The following is a 4,938-nucleotide window of genomic DNA, read 5'->3' as shown; positions in this document are numbered from 1 at the left end:
CAAAACATGTGATGAGCCTCGCTCCGCAGCAGCGAAACGCATCAGACACAAATAACAGACAGAAAACATTAAAGGAAATGAGCCTACATGAACGATCGCGTGTTTAATTTGTTTTTGAGGTGGTGACACCTGATTTGGCGGTGCTCAGGACGCAGATGTCTGGAGCGCGTCAACGATCAGAGCTTTGCATGCGCAAACTGGTTAAGATTAGGATGGGGGTGAGGGGAAGGTAAAATTGCAAGAGGGAAAAGGTCACAGTTTGGTTAAATGACCGTTTTACCGCCGGTGTCAGTACCGACGCTCTGGCACAGCATGTCGCCTCCACCTCCCGACGCAGGGGCTCATCAAATCAACTTTATTTATATAGCACTTTTCATACAAAAAAAATGCAACTCAAAGTGCTTTACAGATTAAAATGGCCCCATAGATCCCATACTTCCATCCCAGTCCCCTTCCCCAAGTAATCCTCATCACCTGCTGGAGGACTGCATCTTGTCAGTCATTATCACGTGACAGCGACTAGTCGATGACAGGCATAAAAAGTCACTACAGAGCCGTGAAGTCGACTAGTCGACTAGTTCAAACAACCCCTAGTTTAAGATGGGTCAGTCCTCCTGCATGCTCTTGAAAAATTGTTCCAAAATGAAAGTTGAACCCACATCTTTTTTATCTGTGAATTCAATGCCTTTCGGCAAGTCTCAAATAAAAATTTGGGCATCTTACTGTAAAAAAATATACCAGTAATGTAAAAAGGAAACTCTAAATAAACTATGTTCACATCCAGAATCGAACCCGGGTCTTCTGCACGAAAGTCCGAAGTCTTAAGCTTGGTTTATGCTTGACGCATTCACTTTCCGCGCGGTGATGCGGCTCGCGGATGGAACGCGCTTCACAACTCGCAGCGTTTATGGTTCATGCGGCTTGTCTCTGCGGTGAGCCAATATTGTCCCAAACTGTAGGGGGCAGCATGGAGCTCTACAGCATGCACTCAACACAACACCGTAGTAGAAGTAGAAATTACTGTTGTTTACAACATGGCATTCCAGCATTTTTAACAGCTTCCTCGTCTTTTACGACAGTGCGAGCTATTTCTCTCCAAGAATTATTAACAACATGTGGATCACGGTGATCTCTGAGAGCTGAATCATACAAATGTCTGTATTTACGAACCTCTGCCGTACTAGATCTTGCCGATCCGCCATGTTTTTCCGCGTCCGACCGTCCGCGTGGTTAGAACATTTCCTAGGTGCGCGTTGCGGAAATTGTGGGCCGTGCGGAGGTGCGGTGGAGGGGCGTGGTTGTTAAAATGACGCAATTTCGCCGTGCGGAGCCGTGCGGACCTCGCGGATGCGTCAAGCATAAACCAACCTTAACCAGGCGAGCTAACGTGCCAGTGACGTCACTCGTATCTGTACCATTTAAGAATGGTTTGGAGGGCTATGCCTGAACGTGAACGTGCACGAAGCAGCCTGCTCGACCCAAGCAGCTCTCTTTTTCTGTGATTTTACAGAAAAATAGGCAATCACAGTAAAAATGCCTGGGCTCATTCTACAGGACCAGGGCATTGCAGGAGAATGTTAGCCTAGTGAACTAGACCAAATTCTTGCTTTGCAAAGTTTGGTCTAGGCACGCTCCATTGGAGCCTCCGCAGCTCCTACCAGGGTGGGCTTTCAAACACATAAAGAGCTGTGATTGGTCCATAATGGTGGGCCAATCATTGTGTTCTATCTGCTAAGTGAACAAATCACAGAGCTTTATTCGCTTTGTGCGCCAATCAGGGCACTCTATATGCCTGGTGGGTGGGATGATGCAACAGAGTGAAACAAGAGTATGTCACATTCTTTGTCCAGTAGCATGCGGAGATCTTTTGAAAGACAACGGTAGAACCCGCCCCACAACCGAGAGCCGTCAATGGAGCGTTGCCAGACTAAATAATACATTTATTTAGTCTGGCTTGCCAGGCTAGGAGAATATATGAAGAAGACATTTATTATTTCTATACATGTTTTGGCTATCAAACTTCCATAATGCCCTTTTAAGTTGGGATCTGCTTTAATTTTCCTGCTCAGTTGGATGTTTTAATTTAACTAAATGCCACGTTTTGATTATTTTATCACCACAGAGGACCCGTCTCCTAGCAACTAATAGATTTCCACCTGAAGGATTCATTAGCGAAGCATCACCTCTTGCTCCGGGAAGTCCAGAGGAATAACGACACTCCGATCTGTCGGGATGTGATTTTGAAAAACAAAGCACTAAAGCTGAAGGTGAGAAGGAAAAATCGGTCAGGGCTTGTCCCGTTAGCCCTCTGTTCTCCCTTTTATGATTACTCCTCGTTTTATTTTTCCCTTCCTCTCTGTCAAAGGTTGTCATGACAATGATGAGCAGCGTTTCCATGGAGAAGGTCTCAGAAACATTTCATTTTGAATCATTTCATGTGGCACAGTGGAAAAACCAACATAGACTTATTTCTAATAAATGTCTTAGTTTAAGGCTCAAAGAGGAAGTTAAAATCTGAAAAATGGTTACAATATTTCACAAATAAAATAAATGTAATCACTTATCTTTGATATTTAAATCACAGTTGAAGCTGTAGAAACATGAAAGCATTTATATCAGGATACTGTTGAAAGAATGTGTGAAAAAAAAATGACCCAAGCAGCTCAAGCAAAGCCTCAAAGATTCCAACATGGCTGAGAGGCTTACCTCACCACCAACTGGAACTCTAAATGCTGAAACCAGAGCGGTGATCAATAAATCTTTACCCCCCATCAATTCTCACTGATTGCATTTTGTCCTTACAGATGACAAAATCTTATAAATGTTCTTTATTTCACTCAATTTAACAAGATACTGTGCACTTAACAGACAAGTTTAGATTTTAAGGAATAAGTCATGCAAAAATCCACTTTTTGGACCTTTAGTTACCTTTTCACTAAGTTCCCTCATTAAAATTTCACTCTAGACCCCCCAGATCAGGTGCACACCCGTCTCGTCTTCAAGACCCAGCTCTCCAGATCAGCACCTTCCTAAACTCTACTGCAATCTTTGTGCACTTCCTTCTTCCTCACCATGTCTGCCCAGTGTTCTGTCCTATAATTAGCCATTAGCCTCATAATGAGTTCAAAACCAAATGACAAAATGATTTTTGATGTATGAGTAAAATGTAGATCTTAGCAGTGGAAACTAGCTTCCATGTTGAAATTTGCTTAAAATAATAATTTGCTTCAAGTTATGAGAAGCTAACTTGATTTCAGCAGCTTCAATTAAAATAACCAAAATAAAATTTGTCAATGCAAAGAATTTTATTTAATGAAGTGATGTCAATGTTCTTCCTCATCTTCCTCTCCCAAATTGTCGGTCCCCACCTCTTTGTAATCTTTCTCCAGAGCCGCCAGTCCTCCCTGGCCTCAGAGAACTCCCCCTCCTCCATTCCCTCACCCACATACCAATGTGCAAAGGCTCGCTTGGCATTCATCAGATCAAACTTGTGGTTGAGCTGAGCCCATGCCTCTGCGATGGCGGTGGTGTTGCTGAGCATGCAAACAGCCCTCTGGACCTTGGCCAGATCTTCACCAGGAACCACGGTGGATGGCTGGTAGTTGATGCACACCTTGAACCCAGTGAGATACCAGTCCACAAACTGGATGCTGCGCTTCGTTTTGATGGAAGCGATGGCTGCGTTGACATCTTTAGGCACAACGTCACCACGGTACAGCAGGCAGCAGGCCATGTATTTGCCATGGCGAGGGTCACATTTCACCTTCTGATTGGCTGGCTCAAAGCAGGCGTTTGTGATCTCTGCCACAGTCAGCTGCTAGTGGTAGGCCATCTCAGCAGAGATGACTGGGACGTAGGTGGCAAGAGGGAAGTGGATCCGAGGATATGGCACCAGGTTGATCTGGAACTCCGTCAGATCAACGTTCAAAGCGCCGTCAAAAAGAAGGGAAGCAGTGATGGACACAATCTGGCTGATCAGCCTGTTCAGGTTGGTATAGGTGGGATGCTCATTGTCCAGGTTCCTGCAACAGATATCGTAGATGGCCTCGTTGTCTACCATGAAGGCACAGTCAGAGTGCTCCAGGGTGGTGTGGGTGGTCAGAATAGAGTTGTAGGGTTCCACCACAGCAGTGGACACCTGGGGAGCCGGATAGACCGAGAACTCCAGCTTGGACTTCTTGCCGTAGTCCACAGAGAGATGCTCCATCAGCAGGGAGGTGAAACCAGAGCCGGGGCCTCCACCAAAGCTGTGGAACACCAGGAATCCCTGAAGACTAGTGCACTGGTCAGTCTGAGGAGGAAACGTCCATCAATTCACATCACTTTGAGGATAATCATTAAAATAATCATTAAAACTGCTCAAACATTTACCAGTTTGCGAATCCAATCAAGCACCAGGTCGATGAGCTCTTTACCGATGGTGTCCGCGGGCGTAGTTATTGGCAGCATCCTCCATAACGGTGATCAGCTGTTCAGGGTGGAACAGCTGGCGGTAGGTTCCAGTACGCACTTCATCTGAAGACAACATGACCGCATTTACTGGGGACTGGATCAAACAGTTCAGATCAGCTCAGGTTAGCAGTAAAGTCATTACCAAGCTCTTTGTTCCCATCTTTATACACCACATGCATGTTGCTCTCGTTCACAACAAATTAGAAACGATCCCTTGTAGGGCGGATCTAGAATAGAATAGAATAGACTTTGTTGTAATTGCTCATGGCAATTAAATTACAGATGGTCCGCCATCAACAGCGCACAAGACAATAAATGTGAAAACCATAAAGGGCTAAAAACAATTTCAAAACATTTAGCAACAACAAGAAAGTACAACCAGTGATTCGGATCTGCTAAAACAATAAGTTAAAATGATTTAAAACAGATTAGTCCACATTACTGATGGGGCTGTGGGGGGTTGAATGGTGCTGTTGTGTTGAATGT

At 44.8% G+C, this 4,938-nt stretch overlaps 1 pseudogene; it reads right to left on the bottom strand.

The window, feature by feature from the left end:
* Positions 1-1,716: 1,716 nt before the first annotated feature.
* On the bottom strand, positions 1,717-4,631 carry LOC107390802 (tubulin alpha-1B chain-like; annotated as a pseudogene).
* Positions 4,632-4,938: the final 307 nt, after the last annotated feature.

The sequence above is a fragment of the Nothobranchius furzeri genome, chromosome 15 (genome assembly GCF_043380555.1).
Source record: "Nothobranchius furzeri strain GRZ-AD chromosome 15, NfurGRZ-RIMD1, whole genome shotgun sequence".
Taxonomy (NCBI): domain Eukaryota; kingdom Metazoa; phylum Chordata; class Actinopteri; order Cyprinodontiformes; family Nothobranchiidae; genus Nothobranchius; species Nothobranchius furzeri.
The sequence above is the reverse complement of the archived record's forward strand: the minus strand, read 5'-3'. Positions and strand labels throughout refer to the sequence as shown.